The 21815-nt window shown below is 37.3% G+C and overlaps 1 long non-coding RNA gene across 1 annotated transcript in view; it reads right to left on the bottom strand.

Moving 5' to 3' along the window:
- Positions 1-14056: 14056 nt before the first annotated feature.
- The window catches only part of LOC309633384, a 545333-nt gene continuing 537574 nt past the window's right edge, over positions 14057-21815 (bottom strand). Inside the window, exon 2 of the long non-coding RNA XR_014247485.1 lies at positions 14057-14374. This is a non-coding gene — a long non-coding RNA (uncharacterized lncRNA). The remainder of the gene's footprint in view (positions 14375-21815) is intronic.

Here is a 21815-nt window from a genome sequence, read left to right as displayed (position 1 = left end):
GTTTTTAAGAAGACAAACAAAATTGGCAAACATTTAATTAGTCACACCAAGAAAAAGGACTCAGATAAAAAATATCAGAAATGAAAGATGAAACATTATAAATGATACCACAGAAATACAAAGTATAATAAGACACTACTATGAATAGCTATATGTCAATAAATTGGACAGCCTAAAAGAAACTGATAAATTCCTAGAAATGTAAACCTATCAAGACTGAATCTTGAAAAAATAGAAAGTATGAACAGACCTATTACTAATAAGTTTATCAGATCAATAATCAAAAACCTCCCAAGAACAGAAGTCCAGGACCAGATAAATTCACTGGTGAATTTTACTAAACATTCAAAAAAGAATACCAATCCTTCTCAAACTCTTCCAAAAAATGGTAAGGAAGGGAATGCTTCCAAATGCATTTCATGAGGTTAGCATTACCCTGATACCAAAACCAAACAAGGCCAACACAAGAAAAGAAAGTTATAGGCCAATATCCCAATGAACATAGATGAAAAAACTCAACAAAATATTAGCCAACTGAATTCAACAACACATTAAAAAGGATCATATACCATGATCAAGTGAATTAATTACAGGTATGCAGGATGATTCAACATCCACAATGTGATACACCACATTTATAAAATAGATAAAAATCATATGATGTCAATAGATGCAGAAAAAATACTTTTGACAAAATTCAACATCCATTTATGATAAAAACTCTCAAAGTGGGTATAGAGAGAGCATACCTCAACATAATAAAGGCCATATATGACAAGCCCACAACTAACATCATATTCAAAGGTGAAAAGCTAAAATCTTTTCCTCTATAATCAGGAACAAGACAAGGATGCCCAGTCTCACTGCTTCTATTCAACATAGTACTGGAAGGCCTAGCCAGAACAATTAAGCAAGAAAAATAAATTAAAGTCATCTAAACTGAAAAAGAATAACTGCAACTGTCACGATTTGCATGTGACATTACATTATATAATAAGCTCTAAAACACCAAATAACTGTTAGAATAAAAAGTTCAGTAAAGTTGTAGGATACAAAAATCTGTTGCATTTCTATACACTAAAAAAACACTAGCAGAAAGGGATATTAAAAAAAACAGCAACAACAATCCCATTTACAGTTGTATCAAAAGAATACCTAAGAATAAATTTAACCAAGGATGTGAAAGAGTTGTACATAGAAAACTATAAGACATTAATGAATGATTGAAGAAGACACAAATAAATGGAAAGCTATTCCACGCTCATGGATTGGAAGAATTAATATTGCTAAAATATCCATACTACCCAGAGTAATCTATTATTTCAATGCAATTCCTATCAAAATTCCAATGGCAATTTTCACAGAGATAAGACATACAATTCTAAAGTTTGTGTGGAATCACAAAAGGCTCCAAATAGCCAAATAAATTTTGATGAAGAGGAATAAAGCTGGAGGCATTATGCTCCCTGATTTCAAACTATATTACAAAGCTAGAGTAAATAAAACATCATGGTATTGGCATAAAAACAGACAAATCGATGGAATACAACAGATAGCGCCAAAATAAAACCACCCAAATATGGTCAAAATTACTACTCAAGAGAGAAATGCAAATCAAAACTACAATCAAAGTGATAAGAAATAACAAGTGTTGGCAAGAATGTGGAGAAAAGGGAACCCTTGTGCACTGCTGGTAGAAATATAAATTGGTGCAACCACTATGGAGAGCATTATGGAGAGTCTTCCGAAAACTAGAAATGAACTATCATATGACCCAGCAATTTCACTTCTGGGTATTTATCCAAAGAAAATGACAACACTACTTTGTAAAGATATATTCACCCCTACATTCATTACAGCATCATTTACAACACTCAAGTAATGAAAACAATCTAAGCGTCCACTGATAGATGAATGCATTAAGAAAATATGGCATAGGAGAGACCTTCAAGATGGCGGAGGAGTAAGATGTGGAGATCATCTTCCTCCCAACAAATACATCAGAAATACATCTACATGTGGAACACCTCCTACAGAACACCTACTGAACGCTGGCAGAAGATCTCAGACTTCCCAAAAGAGCCGTGTGGCTGACAGGGTCTTGGTACTCCAGCCAGGTGTCAGGCCTCTGCCTCTGAGGTGGGAGAGCCGAGATCAGGACACTGGTCCACCAGAGACCTCCCAGCTCCACGTAATATCAAACAGCAAAAGCTCTCCCAGAGATCTCCATCTCAACGCTAAGACCCAGCCCCACTCAACAACCAGCAAGCTACAGTGCTGGACACCCTATGCCAAACAACTAGCAAGACAGGAACACAACCCCCACCCATTAGCAGAGAGGCTGCCTAAAATCATAATAAGGCCACAGACACCCCAAAACACACCACCAGACACGGTCCTGCCCACCAGAAAGACAAGATTCAGCCTCATCCACCAGAACACAGACACCAGTGCCCTCCACCAGGAAGCCTACACAACCCACTGAACCAACCTTAGCCACTGGGGGCAGACACCAAAAACAATGGGAACTATGAACTTGCAGCCTGTGAAAAGGAGACCCCAAACACAGTAAGGTAAGCAAAATGAGAAGACAGAGAAACACAAAGCAGATGAAGGAGCAAGGTAAAAACCCACCAGACCAAACAAATTAAGAGGAAATAGGCAGTCTACCTGAAAAAGAATTCAGAGTAATGATAGTAAAGATGATCCAAAATCATGGAAATAGAATGGAGAAAATACAAGAAACGTTTAACAAGGACCTAGAAAAACTAAAGAGCAAACAAACAATGATGAACAACACAATAAATGAAATTAAAAATTCTCTAGAAGGAAGCAATAGCAGAATAACTGAGGCAGAAGAACAGATAAGTGATCTGGAAGGTAAAATAGTGGAAATAACTACCACAGAGCAGAATAAAGAAAAAAGAATGAAAAGAATTGAGGACAGTCTCAGAGACCCCTGGGACAACATTAAATGCACCAACGTTCGAATTATAGGGGTCCCAGAAGAAGAAGAGAAAATGAAAGGGACTGAGAAAATATGTGAAGAGATTATAGTTGAAATCTTCCCACATATGGGAAAGGAAATAGTCAATAAAGTCCAGGAAGCACAGAGAGTCCCATACAGGATAAATCTAAGGAGAAACACGCCAAGACACATATTAATCAAACTATCAAAAATTAAATACAAAGCAAAAATATTACAAGCAGCAAGGGAAAAACAACAAGTAACATAGAAGGGAATCCCTATAAGGTTAACAGCTGATCTTTCAGCAGAAACTCTGCAAGCCAGAAGGGAGTGGCAGGACATATTTAAAGTGATGAAAGGGAAAAACCTCCAACCAAGATTACTCTACCCAGCAAGGATCTCATTCAGGTTCGATGGAGAAATTAAAACCTTTACAGACAAGCAAGAGCTAAGAGAATTCAGCACCACCAAACCAGCTTTACAACAAATGATAAAGGAACTTCTCTATGCAGGAAACACAAGAGAAGGAGAAGACCTACAATAACAAACCCAAAACAATTAAGAAAATGGTAATAGGAACATACATACCAATAACGACCTTAAATGTAAATGGATTAAATGCTCCAACCAAAAGACATAGACTGGCAGAATGGATACAAAAACGAGACCAGTATATATGCTGTCTATAAGAGACCCACTTCAGACCTGGGGACACATACAGACTGAAAGTAAGGGGATGGAAAAAGATATTCCATGCAAATGGAAATCAAAAGAAAGCTGGAGTAGCAATTCTCATATCAGACAAAATAGACTTTAGAAACAAAGACTATTACAAGAGACAAAGAAGGACACTACATAATGATCAAGGGATCAATCCAAGAAGAAGATACAACAATTGTAAATATTTATGCCCCCAACATAGGAGCACCTCAATACATAAGGCAAATGCTAACAGCCGTAAAAGGGGAAATCGACAATAACACAATCATATTAGGGGACTTTAACACCCTACTGTCACCAATGGACAGTTCAACCAAAAGGAAAATAATTAAGGAAACACAAGCTTTAAATGATACATTAAACAATATGGACTTAATTGATATTAATAGGACATTCCATCCAAAAACAACAGAATACACTTTCTTCTCAAGTGCTCATGGAACATTCTCCAGGATAGATCATATCTTGGGTCACAAATCAAGCCTTGGTAAATTTAAGAGAATTGAAATTGTATCAGGTATCTTCTCCAATGACAATGCTATGAGACTAGATATCATTACAGGAAAAAATCTGTAAAAATTACAAACACATGGAGGCTAAACAATACACTACTAAATAACCAAGAGATCAATGAAGAAATCAAAGAGGAAATCAAATACCTAGAAACAAATGACAAGGAAAAGACGATAACACAAAACCTATGGGATGCAGCAAAAGCAGTTCTAAGAGGGAAGTTTACAGCAATACAATCCTACCTCAAGAAACAAGAAACATCTCAAATAAAGAACCTAATCTTACAGCTAAAGCGTTTAGAGAAAGAAGAACAGAAAAAAAACCCCAAAGTTAGCAGAAGGAAAGAAATCATAAAGATCAGATCAGAAATAAATGAAAAAGAAATGAGGGAAACAATAGCAAAGATCAATAAAACTAAAAGCTGGTTCTTGAGAAGATAAACAAAATTGATAAACCATTAGCCAGACTCATCAAGAAAAAAAGGGAGAAGGCTCAAATTAATAGAATTATAAATGAAAAAGGAGAAGTAACAACTGACACTGCAGAAATACAAACGATCATGACAGATTACTACAAGCAACTCTATGCCAATAAAATGGACAACCTGGAAGAAATGGACAAATTCTCAGAGAACACAACCTTCTGAGACTTAACCAGAAAGAAATAGAAAATATAAACAGGCCAATTACAGGCACTGAAATTGAGACTGTGATTAAAAATCTTCCAACAAACAAAAGCCCAGGACCAGATGGCTTCACAGGCGAATTCTATCAAACATTTAGAGAAGAGCTAACACCTATCCTTCTCAAACTCTTCCAAAATATAGCAGAGGGAGGAACACTCCCAAACTCATTCTACGAGGCCACCATCACCCTGATCCCAAAACCAGACAAAGATGTCACAAAGAAAGAAAACTACAGGCCAATATCACTGAAGAACATAGATGCAAAAATCCTCAACAAAATACTAGCAAACAGAATCCAACAGCACATTAAAAGGATCATACACCATGATCAAGTGGGGTTTATCCCAGGAATGCAAGGACTCTTCAATACACACAAATCAATCAATGTGATAAACCGTATTAAAAACTGAAGGATAAAAACCATATGATCATCTCAATAGGTGCAGAAAAAGCTTTCAACAAAATTCAACACCCATTTATGATAAAAACCCTCCAGAAAGTAGGCATAGAGGGAACTTACCTCAACATAAGAAAGGCCATATATGACAAACCCACAGCCAACATCGTTCTCAATGGTGAAAATGTGAAACCATTTCTCTAAGATCAGGAATAAGACAAGGAAGTCCACTTTCACCACTATTATCCAACATAGTTTTGGAAGTTATAGCCACAGCAATCAGAGAAGAAAAAGAAATAAAAGGAATCCAAATTGGAAAAGAAGAAGTAAAGCTGTCACTGTTTGCTGATGACATGATACTATACATAGAGAATCCTAAATATGCCACCAGAAAACTACTAGAGCTAATCAATGAACTTGGTCAAGTAGCAAGATACAAAATTAATGCACAGTAATCTCTTGCATTCCTATACATGACTGATGACAAATCTGAAAGAAAAATTAAGGAAACAATCCCATTTACCACTGCAACAAAAAGAATAAAATACCTAGGAATAAACCTACGTAAGGAGACAAAAGACCTCTATGCAGAAAACTATAAGACACTGATGAAAGAAATTAAAGATGATACAAACAGATGGAGAGATATACCATGTTCTTGGATTGGAAGAATCAACATTGTGAAAATGACTATACCACCCAAAGCAATCTACAGATTCAATGCAATCCCTATCAAACTACCAATGGCAGTTTTCACAGAACTAAAACAAAAAATTGCACAGTTTGTATGGAAACACAGAAGACCTCGAATAGCCCAAGCAATATTGAGAAAGAAAAACGGGGCTGGAGGAATCAGGATCCCAGATTTCAGACTATACTACAAAGCTACAGTAATCAAGACAGTATGAAGCTGGCACAAAAACAGAAATATAGATCAATGGAACAGGATAGAAAGCCCAGGGATAACCCATGCATATATGGTCACCTTATCTTTGATAAAGGAGGCAAGAATATACAATGGAGAAAAGACAGCCTCTTCAATAAGTGGTGCTGGGAAAACTGGACAGCTACATGTAAAAGAGTGAAATTAGAACACTCCCTAACACCATACAGAAAAATAAACTCATAATGGATTAAAGACCGAAATGTAAGGCCAGACACTATAAAACTCTTAGAGGAAAACATAGGCAGAACACTCTATGACATAAATCACAGCAAGATCCTTTTTAACCCACCTTCTAGAGAAATGGAAATAAAAACAAAAATAAACAAATGGGACCTAATGAAACCTAAAAGCTTTTGCACAGCAAAGGAAACCATAAACAAGACGAAAAGACAACACTCAGAATGGGAGAAAATATTTGCGAAGGAAGCAACTGACAAAGGATTAATCTCCAAAATTTAAAGGCAGCTCATGCAGCTCAATATCAAAAAAACAAACAACCCAATCCAAAAATGGGCAGAAGACCTAAATAGACATTTCTCCAAAGAAGGTATACAGATTGCCAACAAACACATGAAAGGATGCTCAACATCACTAATCATTAGAGGAATGCAAATCAAAACTACAATGTGGTATTACCTCACATCAGTCAGAATGGCCATCATCAAAAAATCTACAAGCAATAAATGCTGGAAAGGGTGTGGAGAAAAGAGAGCCCTCTTGCACTGTTGGTGGGAATGTAAATTGATACAGCCACTATGGAGAACAGTATGGAGGTTCCTTAAAAAACTAAAAATAGAACTACCATACAACCCAGCAATTCCACTACTGGGCATATACCCTGAGAAAACCATAATTCAAAAAGAGTCATGTACCACAATGTTCACTGCAGCTCTGTTTACCTTAACCAGGACATGGAAGCAACCTAAGTGTTCATCGACAGATGAATGTATAAAGAAGATGTGGCACATATATCCAATGGAATTACTCACCCATAAAAAGAAATGAAATTGAGTTATTTGTAGTGAGGTGGATGAACTTAGAGTCTGTCATACGGAGTAAAGCAAGTCAGAAAGAGAAAAACAAATACCACATGCTAACACATATATATGGAATCTAAAAAACAAAAAATGGTTCTGAAGAACCGAGGGGCAAGACAGGAATAAAGCCACAGATGTACAGAATGGACTTGAGGACATGGGGAGGAGGAAGGGTAAGCTGGGACAAAGTGAGAGAATGGCATGGACATATATACACTACCACATGTAAAATAGATAGCTAGTGGGAAGCAGCCACATAACAGGGAAACCAGCTCGGTGCTTTGTGACCACCTAGAAGGACGGGATAGGGAGTGTGGGAGGGAGACCCAAGAGGGAGGTAATATGGGGATATATGTATATGTATAGCTGATTCACTTTGTTATAAAGCAGAAACTTACACACCACTGTAAAGCGATTATACTCCAATAAAGATGTTTAAAACAATAAAATAAAATAGACTTAACTGTACACTTAAAAAAAAAAGAAAACATGGTATAGAGGGTTTATAAAGATGATGAAGTAGGAGAACATGGAATTCACCTTCCCCCAAAAACACATCTACATTTGGAACAATTCTCACTGAAAGCTAACTGGAAACTGTCAGAATAATTCCTGTGCTACCAAGGCTGTAAGTAAAATCTACATGGAATCAGGTAGGAAGGGAAAGTAAGTGATCGGGTCAGAACCTGTGCCTCTGGGAGGCAACTCAGAGGAAAAGGGAGGTTACACGGACAGAAAATGAGAAGTTGGCACGACATATTGTGCTTCCCACCCCTGGGGTCTGACACAGGGTAGATGAGCACCCTTGACTAGGTGAAGGGCTGTTGAGGTTAAGAGGAGGGCTGGGGGAAGCCTGAACTATGCTTGTGAAGCAGGAGTAGAAATACTCATATCAGGCAAAATGGATTTAAAAACAAAGTCTAAAACAAAATACAAGGGCATTTTATAATGATAAAGGGATCAATACAAGAAGAAGATATCACACTTGTTAACATATATGCACCCAATACAAGAGCACCGAAATATAAAGCAAATACTAACAGACATAAAGGGAGAAATTGATCGTAACACAAAGCACACACATGTTGAGACTAAACAACATGCTACTCAAACCCAATAGGTCAACAATGAAATCAAAGATGAAATCAGAAAATACTTCGAGACAAAAGTAAATAGAAACACAACTTTCCAAAATCTATGGAAAGCAAAAAAAAAAAAAAAAAATAGTTCTAGGAGGGAACTATACAGTGAAACAGGCCCTCAAGAAACAAGAAAAATCTCAATTAAACAACCTAACCTACCACCTAAAGGAATTAGGAAAAGAAGAAAGCAATCCCAAAGTCAGATGGATGAAAATAATAAAGATCAGACAGAAAATAAATGAAATAGAGATTTTAAAAAAAATTAGAAAAGATCAATGAAACCAAGAGCTAGTTCTTTGAAACGATGAACAAAATTGATAAACTTTTAGCCAGGCTCATCAAGAGAAAAGAGATAGGACCCAAATAAACAAATTAAGAAATGATAGAGGAGAAGTAACAACTGATATCACAGAGATAGAAAAAAAAGTAATCGTAAGAGAAAACTATGAACAGTTGTATGGTAACAAATTAGACAATCTAGAAGAAATGGACAAATTTCTTGAAACATACAATCTGCCTAGAATGAATTGGAAAGAAAGAGATAAGCTGAGGAGATTGATCACTCACACTAAAATTGAATTTGTAATAAAAATTCTTCCAGCAAAGACAAGCTGAAGACCAGATGGCTTCACTGGGGAATTCTACCAAAGAAGTGCTAATACCTATCCTTCTAAAACTATTCCAAAAAACTGTGCATTCTCAAATTCATTCTACAAGGCCACAATTACCTTGATACTGAAACCAGGAAAGGACACAACAAAAAAAAAAGAAAGAAAATTACAGACCAGTATCTCTGATGAACATAGATGCAAAAATTGTCAAAAAATATTAGCAAACTGATTTCAACAATATATAAAAATAATCATACCCCATGATCAAGTGAGAATTATCCAGGGATGCAAGGATGGTTCAATATTTGCAAATCACTGTGATAACACTACATTAAAAATGGTGAAAATTACATTATTATCTCAATAGACTCAGTAAGTCAATATTCATAGTAAATACTCTCAAACTTGGTTTAGAGGGAACATATCTCAATATAATAAAGGCCACTTATTAAAAAAAAAAAAAACAGATCTAACATTATACTCAAGGATGAAAAGATGAAAGCTTTTCCTCTAAAATCAGGAACAAGACAAAGATGCCCACTCGCACCACTTCTATTTAACATAGTCTTGGAAGTCCTAGTCACAGCAATCAACAAAGGAGAAATAAAAGACATCCTAATTGGAAGGGAAGAGGTAAAACTGTCACTATTTACAAATGACATGATGCTACATAGATAAAATCCTAAAGTCTTCACTGAAAAACTATAAGAACTAATAAATGAATTCAGTAAAGTTATAGGATACAATATTAATATACAGAAATAATGAAGTATCAGAAAGCAAGAAAAAATAAACGTTTAAAATCACATCAAAAAAGAATACCTAGGAATAAACTTAACCAAAGAGATTAAACACCTATCCTCTGAAAATGAGAAAACACTGATGAAGGAATTTGAAAATGAAACAAAAAATGGAAAGATATCCCATGTTCTTGGATTGGAAGAGTTAACATTGTTAAAGTGTCCATACTAACAAAAGCAGATTTATAGATGTAATGCAATCCCTATCAAAACACTCATGACATTTTTCTCAGAACTAGAACAAATAATTCTAAATTTTTTTATGGAACCACAAAAGACTCCAAATTACAAAAGGAATCTTGCAAAAAAAGAACAAAGCTGGAGGTACCATGCTCTCTGACTTCAGACTATACTACAAAACTACAGTAATCAAAAAAGTATGGTACTGGCTTAGAAACAAAAATACAGATCAATGGAACAGGATAGAAAGCCCAGAAATAAACCCATGCACCTATGGTCAATTAATCTATGACAAAGGAGGCAAGACTATACAATGGAGGAAAGACAGTCTCTTCAATAAATGGTGCTGGGAACACTGGACAGCTACATGTAAAAAAATAAAATTAGAACATTTTCTAACACTATACACAAAAGTAAACTCAAAATGGGTTAAATACCTAAATGTAAGACCAGATACTACAAAATTCTTAGAGGAAAACAGGTAGAACACTCTTTCACATAAATTGCAGCAATATCTTTTTTACTCCATCTCCTAGAGTAATGGAAGTAAAAACAAAAATAAACAAATGGGACCTAATTAAACTCAAAAGCTTTTGCACAGCAGAGGAAACCAAAAACAAAACGAAAAGACAACCCACAGAATGGGAGAAAATATTTGCAAACAATGCAGTGGACAAGGGATTAATCTCCAAAATTCATAATCAGCTCATGCAGCTCAATGTCAAAAAAACAAAAAACCCAATCAAAAAAAAAAATCAAAAAATGGGCAGAAGACCTAAATGACATTTCTCCAAGGAAGACATACAGATGGCCAAAAGGCATGTGAGAGGACGCTCAACATCACGAATCATTAGAGAAATGCAAATGAAAACTACAATGAGGTGTCACCTCACACCGGTCAGAATGCCTAGAATGGCCATCGTCCAACAGTCTACAAACAGTAGATGCTGGAGAGGCTGCGGGAAAAAGGGACCCTCCTAACACTGCTGGTGGGAATGTAAATTGTTACAGCCATTATGGAGAACAGTATGGAGGTTCCTTATAAAACTACAAATAGAGCTACCATGTGATCCAGCAATCCCACTCCTGGGCATACACCCAGAGGAGAATATGGTTCATAAGAATACATGCACCCCAATGTTCACAGCAGCACTATTTACAAGAGCCAATACATGGAATCAAGCTAAATGTCCATCAACAGAAAAATGGATAAAGAAGATGTGGTACATATACAATGGAATATTGCTCAGCCATAAAATGAATGAAATAATGCCATTTATAGCAACATGGATGGACCTGGACATTATCATATTAAGTGAAGTAAGTCAGAGAAAGACAAATATCAAATGATATTGTGGAATCTAAAAAAAAAAAAAAGATACAAATTAACTTATTTACAAAACACACTCACAGATTTAGATAACAACTTATGGTTACTGGCGGGGGGAAAGGTGGGGGAGAGGGATAGATTGGGAGTTTGGGATTTACAGACACACACTGCTATATTTAAAATAGATAACCAACAAGGAACGCTGCTCAAGGTGGCACAGGGAATGCTGCTCAATATTCTGTAATAACCTACATGGGAAAAAATTTTGAAAAAGAATAGATACATTTATGTATAACTGAATCACTTTGCTGTACACCTGAAACTAACACAACATTGTTAATCAACTGTACTCCAATATAAAGTTTTAAAATGTTTTAAAAAGAAATAAACAGCAGGCTGAAAACCAGTAATGACATAATTGAACTCAACAGCACCATCACATATATATATTTGACATCTAGAGGCCATTTCATCTTAAACCAAATTACTAATTCTTCATGGAAGAATTATAAGCTCACATGGAACATTCACCAATATAGACTGCATTCTGGGCCATGAAACACACCTTAACAATTTTTAAAAAATAGAAATTATACAATATTCTCAATCTACAATTGGATTGTGGCACCCTCCTCAACTGAATTAAACCAATATTAATAACAAAATGATAGCTGGAAAATCCTAAAATACTTGGAGATTAAGCAACACACAAAGTAACACATGGGTCAAAGAAGAAATCTCAAGAGAAATTTAAAATATTTTGGCTAAAATGAATTTTGAAATAAAAATGAAAAACGACATTAAAATTTGTGGGGTGCAGCAAAACGATGCTTACTGGGAAATTTATTGTATTGAATGCAAATATTAGAAAATAAGAAAGATCTAAAATCAATATCCAAAACTTGTACCTTAGGAAACTTGAAAAAGAAGAGCAAAGTCAATGTAAAGTAAGCAGAAGAAATGAAATAGTAAAAATTAGAGCAGAAATCAATGAAGATTATAAAACAATGTCAGTAAAGAAAATCAAGTAAACCAAAAGCTGGTTCTTTAAAAAGATTTAAAAAATCAATAAGCCTCTAGCCAGGCTAAGAAAAAGGAGAGAAGACAAAATTATTGAATCAGAAATAAAAAAGGGGACATAACTACAGATCCCATGGACGTTAGAAGTGTAACTAAGGAATATTATAAACAACTGTATCCCTACAGATTTGATAACCTAGATGAAATGGACCAATTCTGTGAAAATACAATCTGTCAAAACTCATAGAAATAAATTATCTGAATAGGCCTATATCTATTAAAGAAATTGAATCAATAATTAATAAACTTCCAAAAGAGAGAGCACCAGGCCCAAATGAGTTTACTGATGAATTCTATGTAATATTTAAGGAGGAAACTATGCCAATTCTTTATGATCTCTTCAAGAAGATAAAAGCAGAGGAAGTATTTCCTAACTCACACTTAAGGCCAGCATTACCCTGATACCAAAATCAGACAAGGATATTACAGAAAAAGAAAACTACAGACCAATATCCCTCATGAGCATGATGCAAAAATCCTCAGTACATAGAAAGGTCATTACAGAATTGCAAAGTAAAGCAACAGTGTGGTATTACTACACCCAAACACCGACAGGTCCAAATTCTGGTAAGGATGTGGAGCAACAGGAACTTTCACTCACTGTTTTCACAATGCAAATGGTATGGGCACAGTGGAAGACAGTTTGACAGTATCTTATAAAACTAAATCAACTCTTGCCTTAAGATCCAGGGAGGGGGAAGGATAAGCTGGGACGAAGTGAGAGAGTGGCATGGACATATACACACTACCAAACGTAAAACAGCTAGCTAGTGGGAAGCAGCCGCATAGCACAGGGAGATCAGCTCGGTGCTTTGTGACCATCTAGAGGGGTGGGATAGGGAGGGTGGGAGGGAGACGCAAGAGGGAGGGGATATGGGGATATATGTATACGTATAGCTGATTCACTTTGTTATACAGCAGAAACTAACACACCATTGTAAAGCAATTGTACTCCAATAAAGATATTTAAAAAAAAAGATCCAGCAATCACATTTCTTGGTATTTACCCATAGGAGTTAAAAACTTATATTGAAACAAAAACATGCATATGCATGTTTTTAGCTGTTTTATTCCTAATTGTCAAAAACTTGGAAGCAACTAAGATGTCTTTCAGCAGATGAATGAATAAACTGTGGTCCATCCAGACAATGGAATATGAGTCAGTGCTAAAGAGAAATGAGCTATCCAGCCATGAAAACACATGGAGAAACATTAAATGCATTTTACTAAGTGAAAGAAGCCAATCTGCAAAGGCGACGCACTGTATAATTTCAACCATGTGACACCCTGGAAGAGACAAAACTATGGAGACAGTAAAGAGATCGGTGCTTGCGGGGGGAGGGCAGCAGGGCCAGGTAGAGCCCAGAGGAAACCCTTCTGCGTGACACTGCAGTGCGGACACGTGCCGTCATATGCAGAGGACGCACATCACCAGGAGTGAATCCTGATGGAACTACGACCCTGGGAGCTGCTGCTGGGTCCGTGTATGCTCATCCGTTGTACTAAATGTGCCAGCGGTGTGAGATGTCGATGGCGGGAGTTGTGTGTATGTTGAAGGGCGGGGTGGGTGGGTGGTGGACAGGTGGTTTGTGGAAACTCTAGGTACTTTCTGCTCAGTTTTTTTTTTTTTTTTATTTTTATAGCTACTTTTATTTTTATTTATTTATTTATTTATTTTTGGCTGTGCTGCGTCTTCGGTTCGTGCGAGGGCTCTCTCTAGTTGCGGCAAGTGGGGGCCGCTCTTCATCGCGGTGCGGGGACCGCTCTTCATCGCGGTGTGCGGGCCTCTCACTATCGCGGCCCCTCCCGTTGCGGGGCACAGGCTCCAGACGCGCAGGCTCAGTAGTTGTGGCTCACGGGCCCAGCTGCTCCGCGGCACGTGGGATCTTCCCAGACCAGGGCTCGAACCCGTGTCCCCTGCATTATCAAGCAGATTCTCAACCACTGCGCCACCAGGGAAGCCCTCTGCTCAGTTTTGTTCTGAACCTAAAACTGCTCTAAAAAATAAAGTTTGGGATGAATTGGGAGATTGTGATTGACGTATGTGCAATGCTATGTGTAAAACAGATAGCAGTGGGAACCTGCTGTATTGCACAGGGAGCTCAGCTCCGTGCTCTGCGCTGACCTAGGCGGGTGGGATGGGGGTGTGGAGGGACGCCCAGGAGGGAGGGGATGTATGTATACTTAGGGCTGATTCACTCCGCTGTACAGAAGAAACTAACACAACATTGTAAAGCAACTATACCCCAACAAAGAAAAGAAAATTAAATGAAACTTTTTTTTCTTTTTGGTAGATAGTAAAGGCAGAGTTCTCTGCATTGCATAACGTCCTTTGCCATATATGAGGTCCATGATCCATTGCTTCAAAGGGAATCAGTAAGTTACCAGCACTGCAACGGCTACTAAATATTTCTGGCTGGAGAGTGAATGTTTCTATTGCCAGAATTCATGTCTCAGATTCATTCTCTGGGCAGCTCATGAGCGAATGCGTCTCGGCAAACCTGCACAGAGGATTCGCCACTGCACTCTGGAGGAAATTCGAGTTTTACTATTGACTCGAACATCTGAAGTTACAGCATTTTCCTTGTGACTGATGCAAAGTTCTCTGCTTCCTGAGGATCTAAATGCACTTTGTGCCCTTAATATAAATTTCAAAGTCACTGTAAAAATTTTACGTACGAAGTTAATTGACTTCACAAGTAACAGGCTCTAACTCAGTGTATTAATATGCTTATGAAACAGCTAAAGCTCTTGTTAAAATACAAATTCTTGGGAGTTCCTTGGCACCCTGGTGGTTAGGATTCCGGGCTTTCACTGCCGTGGCCCGGGTTCAATCCCTGCTTGGAGAACTGAGATCCCGCAAGCCGTGCGGCAAGGCCAAAAAAAAACAAATTCTTAGGTGGAGCCTGAGATTGCTGAATTTCCAACACATTCCCAGGTGCTATGAGTGCCGCCAATAGGTGGACTGTACTTCTGTCACAAGGCTGTAGAGCAACTTCTTCAAAGTACAGTCAGAGAATAACCTGCCTTAGAATCACCTGTGGTGTGCATGAAAGTTTAGAGTCTAGGGTCTAAGACCTCCTGAATTATGCAGGAATCTGTCTTTTAAACAAGTGCCTATGTGATTCTCCTGTGTTTCAATATCTGAGAACCAGAGCAAGTCTAAATAATTTGGGTCTGCACAGATCTATAAAGCAGTCTATGGATTGAGTTTTTTACTTTTCTATCAAGTTTTATGTGAAACTGCCACGTTGGAATAACTTGGTAGGAAATCAGCTGTAATAAAATCACTTAAACGTTAAAAGACTTATAAAGTCACATAGTTTAAACTATGTTTATATATTATTTATGGTGCTATTTATTTATTTTATTTTTTACAACTTTATTGAAGTGTAATTGCTTTACAATGGTGTGTTGGTTTCTGCTGTATAACAAAGTGAATCAGCTATACGTATACATATATCCCCATATCCCCTCCCTCTTGCGTCTCCCTCCCACCCTCCCTATCCCACCCCTCTAGGTGGACACAAAGCACAGAGCTGATATCCCTGTGCTATGCGGCTGCTTCCCACTAGCTATCTATTTTACATTTGGTGGTGTATATGTGTCCACGCCACTCTCTCACTTGGTGCTGTTTAAATTTTCTGTCATTTCATGAATTTTAAATGCAAAGAGAGGGGGTCGCTTTGTTTTTGCTGCAGGCAGTGTTTTGATTTGCAAGCCTCATATCTAAATCCTGATGAGAACTGTTGTGTATCTTTATTGTGGCTTGCCTATTTAGGAGAATATTTGAAGAATAAAAGCAGACTTTTTCATAATATCCCCTTATTAGGAACTCTGTCTCCAGGTAAACTCTGCTGTTCAGAACACAGCCCGAAAGCTCAAAAAATGCAAAAGCAGAATCTCAGAAACAGAATCAGCAGTTGTAAGGCCCCTGTGTGGACGCACGCACACACACCTATTTTACTCTTAGAGCCTAATTCATTCAAATTCATATTTCATTTTAGTATCTTCCAGAAGTTTCACAAAAGTGCAGGAGAACAAACTAACGTTGGGGCAAGGACAAAAGCAAAATGAAAATAGAAGAGCTAACAAATCAACTCACTTTTAATAGGAAGTAAAAATTTTAAAGTTTCAAGGATTTTTTAAAATCACATTTAGTTTCCCATGTTTAACAATAAATGAATAGGCGTGTTTGGATCAATTTTTATCAAAAATTATTTTAATGACATTTTAGATCATAATTGTGTTTCATTTATCTGAATAATATCTGCTCGCATAGTCCCATTTGACTCTGATGACACTAAAGATTTGTCAGTATACCATTTTAAAACAATTCCAGAGTCTAAGCAGCCTTAAATGCGCTTACGCTTTTCCTAATTGATGAACATTTTACAAAAAATGATTCCCAAAATTTGGTCAGAGGTAGACTTCGTTTCATACATCCCACTGGCCCTCTAATTCTGGAGCCAGTGAAACAAAGCCACGTGAAGCTTAGGTTTCCACAATCACAGAAGCTGCCTTTTGTTTAATAGAGAGGCCTGAGTAGAACTTGAAACATCACACACCTAAAGCAGATCCAGGTCATAAGGTGAGACGGGCAGAAGAGAGGCAGAGTCACAGCACCCGGCAGAGTGAGAAGATCCCCTGAAAATGGTCAGGCACTCGACTGACGGTCCTCTTACTTCTTTCCCTACATCCCCTGGCATGTCCTCACATCAGTCACTGGGCATAGCTTGTCAGCTGAACATCAAAACAATCATGACAAGCAAATAAATAATAAAGTCTGAGAAAATGTGCCCTCACTTGAGCCGCAGCTGAGCAAGAGGGGCAGGCACCCCACCCCGGCCCCACCCACCGATACTGACAATCGAATTTTACTTTGTGACTCGAAGGCTAAGAATCCTCCCTCCCAGCTCTGTGGGGAGACAGTGTGACTTTCTCACGTTAAATGCACATCCACCACATCTAAGCAGTTAGGCATCATTTCGTATTACATTGGTTAACTCATCAAATCTACTCTCTATTCCAATTTTATGGACGTGCCTGGTTGGACGTTCAGAACGAATGAGCCAGGATCTGACGCATCAGCCAGCAGAACAGCTCCAGGGAGTGGGAAGCACCTTGTCAGTAATCCACACTGGGGAGGAGTGGATTTTATTCAAAAAACCTGGGGGCTGACTTGTCATATTCTATCCATTAAAACTATTTCAGAGATCAATAAAGTCATGAGAATAGGCATTAACTTTTAAACCAATTGCTACACATTATTTTTTAGGAAAAACATTAAACACAGATCACACTTAGATGTGCAGCATATAAAAGTCTCCCTGTTATTGTTCAAGGTTCTCAATAGTGAATGGCTAGTCCATCTAACCTGCCAAAGTAAAAGCCCTTGAAAGGTTGATCTCCCCCCGCCCCGAGTCAGGGCCTGCCCTCTGCATTATGCATACGTTAAGGTAGCTTTTTCCCATCAGTCAAAAGAGCAAACACTCAGTCGCTACACAGGTAGAAAAAAGAGTCTTTCCTTCCCCAGTGCGGGAGATTTAAATTTTCCATTCCAAATATGCCCTGTAGGACCACCCTCCTGTGCTTCACCTGGGCTCCATGGTGTTTGCGTGGAGACACTGAGAATCAAATCTCCCACCTTGCTTTCTCTGATTCTCAACTTACCAGGCTTATGCCCAGTTTAAGCAGAATGTCACTCAAAATATCACACAATAAATACTGCAGATTTCTAAGACTCACTACATTCTCCTTGAAATTCAGAAGAGCAAACTGTAGCAGGTACACAGAATTCTGTGTGCTACTATCCACCACAAAGAACTGTTAAAATTCAGCTAATACTAATATATAGTCCTTCTTAAATTTTTCTCAGATAGTAGGAAGAAGAAACACTATTTTTTCTAAATAAATATTTTCCTAGAATGTATAGGAAATACAAATGATTAGGCATACTTAACATATGAATAGAGCATTTCTTACTATAAAGCAGCTTGATTCAATGTTTCTTTATTGTCAAAGATTGTAAAATCCTTATGACTTCCCTAAAAATAGATCATAGTTAGTATTTTATTTTAAAATCATCTGTATTCTCTTTATCTAAAGAAACAGTATTTGCAGAAATAATTGCCACAGCTGATAAAGGAACATTATCCAAAATATACAAAGAACTCTTAAAATTAAGAAAGCAACCAGATTTAAAAATGGATCAAAGACCTTTACAGACACCTCACCTAAAAATATATACAGATAGCAAATAAGCATATGAAAAGATGCTTACGTCATCATATGCATCAGGGAAATGCAAATTAGAATAACAAGATTCCACTACCCGTCTATCAGAATGGCCAAAATTCAGAACATTGATAATACTAAATGTTGGGAAGAATGTAGAGCAACAAGAAATCTCATTCACTGCTGGTGGGAATGCGAAATGGTTAAGCCACTTTGGAAGACAGTTTGATACTTTCTTACAAAACTAACAATACTCTTATCATACATCCAGTGATCCTGCTCCTTGTTATTTACCCAAAGTAGTTGAAAACCTATGTCCACACAAAAACCTGCACATGGATGTTTATAGCAGTTTTTTCATAACTGCCAAAACTTGGAAGCAACAAAGAAGTCCTTCAGTAGGTGATGGATAAATAAACTGTGGTACAGACCATGGATTATTATTCAGTGCCAAAAAGAAATAAGCCATCAAACCAGATCATGGAAAATACATGAAGGAAACAAATGCATATTACTAAGTGAAAGAAGCCAATCTGAAAAGGCTACATAAGGTATGATTCCAACTCTGTAACATTCTGGAAAGGGTAAACTATGGAGACAGTAAAAAGATCAGTGTCCCAGAAATTAAAGATGAGGAGGAATAGGCAGGGCATGGACAATTTTTAGGGCAGTGTAATTACTCTGTGATACTATGATGGTGGATACAGGTCATTATACATTTGTCTAAACCCATAGAATGTGGAACACCAACAGTGAACTATAATGTAAACCATGGACTTTGGGTGATGTGATGTGTCAATGTAGGTTTATCAACAGTAACACGTGTACCATCTGGTGGGGGGTAATGATGGGGGAGGCTGTGCGTGTGTTAGGGCAGGGGGTACACGGGAAATATCTGTGCCTTTTTCCATCCAATCTACTGGGAACCTAAAACTGCTCATAAAAATTGTCTATTTTATTTTTAAAGGAAGGATTGCCTAGGAGATAATTTACACTCAATATGTACAAAATCTAAGTAAACGTTTTAATCTTTATTTAAATTTTGTAAGTTTTAAGTAAAATGTCAAGTCCTTATTATCTCTGAAAACCATTTTCCAGATTGTAGCTAATATACTGATATCTCTGGCTATATTTATGTGTGCATTTAGATTTTAATATATTTCTTCTATCTTCCATTTATTATGTGCCCAAATTAGTCTATAAGTGTTAAAATATATTCTTAATACTGTCTCTTCATTGCATGAAAAGCAAGCTTTAACAACAGACAATATTTGGTAAGACTTCACAATTTTTATTTACGCTATATTAAAGGTAGAAAAATAACTCACAATTTGTTCTGTGTTCTCTAAAGGATAAAATTCCACTAAACTAAATGTTTTATAAGTTTTATGATGAAACATTAAAAACAAAATGACTACTTGGCAGATGAAGCTCATAACAATAAAAATGTATCTTGCCTATTTTAAAAATCCTAAACAAAAAAGTTGCTTGGAGGAAATATTTAACTTTGTGACAGAGAAGCCAGTTTCACTAGTAATAGATGATGATCTATGTATCAGGCATGGTTAGTTTTTTATCTGCTAATAAAAAGATTTAATGAATCCATATTACCTAATACATTGGCCTTCCATTGAGATCCTTTAGAAGAAAAAGGGTTTATACTTTGATAGATTATATTTGCGTCAAAGAAAGGGTTGACAAAAGAAACATTGTAATAGTGAAGAACAAATGTGACTCCCTATTGGATCTGTTTGTTTTACTTTAACCTTTGTATTCTATTGCCTTTGCTACAAGTTATGAATGTTGCCTATAGCCTGAAATATATAGGAAACCCATTCTCAAGGCTCTGACCTTTAAAGGCATAACACTTTCCCATTCATATAGAGATAAAAAGTTGCAGAACAGAGAATAACATTTGTCTTGTTGGAGGTTTACAGGAACATCATGACCTGACCTGCGTGGGTGGATACACGAACAAAGGATTCCAACACCAAGAAGTCTGCAACAACCAGCCACGCCCCTCCCCTTTTAGTATAAAAGAAGCCTGAATTCTAACTCAGGGAAGAGGGTTCTTTGGGACACTTGTCCATCTTCTCCGTCTGCTGGCTTTCTGAAAAAGTCACTATTCTTTGTCCCAACAACTTGTCTCTCAATTTCTTGGCCTGTCGTGTGGTGAGCAGTATGCGCTTGGACGCAGTAACATCATGGCTATGCAAATATTTTAAAAGTTTTAATAAGTAGTATTTAAAATAAAAATGAAAGGTAAAAATTAAATATCTTTAAAAGAAATTTTTGAAAAGAGGCAACTCCATGAGACAGGTGAGAAGTCTATTTTGGGTAGAAGCTTCCACTGCTAACACCCCAAGACTGGAGCAGGTTTGGCATATTCAGACCCTGGGATGGGCCAGTGTGAATGGGACAAACACGACAGTGTTTCTCCGGAGAAAAGGGGGTAGATTGGAGAATTATCTAGAAGAGAAATCAGCGGAAAGTGATGGTAATTAAAGCTAGGGGTTCAGAAAGAGATAGGGCTAACTCAGGCTTGAGCAATTGTGTAGATGATTTAAGGATTGATGAGATCGCAAACAAAGAGGGCGTACATTGTTTGGGGGGAAAAAATTATAAATGTTGAAGGACAAACAAGTCAGGGAGACCCTAAGAAGTTAGGTACACTGTCTGAAGCTCATCATATGGGTCAGGGAGCAATTAGGTATGGGGCTTCAAGTTTGGGAATTGTCAGTATATACACATATAAAATATATAAACATATAAATTGTCAACATATAATAACAGTAGCAAAGGTCTTTGATTATGAACAGAAGCTTGGAAGGGATAAAGTTAAGAGTCAGAAAAGGTTTTCAGTTTTGCCTGTAAGGTAAGATGAGGTGAGTTATGTTAAAGTAAGGAGGATGATATTAAACTATCTACTCTAAGTGTATGGTACCAGCAGCATGTGGGAGAAGGTGCCTGGAAAATGTGAAATAAAGGGAGAAAGGAGGTAATTTATGACTTAATGGTCTACGTAGATGAGAAACGTTGGGTCCCAAACGCAAGAGCAGGAACTCACCAAAGACAGAAGGAGGGACACCTGGATGACTTATAACTGGGTATCCAGACTTGTAAGACTAACTGGCTGTGTGACCTGGGTTAAGTAATTTAATCCGTCTGT

The sequence above is a fragment of the Balaenoptera borealis genome (genome assembly GCF_965194805.1).
Source record: "Balaenoptera borealis genome assembly, chromosome: 8".
Classification (NCBI taxonomy): domain Eukaryota; kingdom Metazoa; phylum Chordata; class Mammalia; order Artiodactyla; family Balaenopteridae; genus Balaenoptera; species Balaenoptera borealis.
Note: the sequence above shows the minus strand (reverse complement) of the source record. Positions and strands in the feature narration are given on the sequence as shown.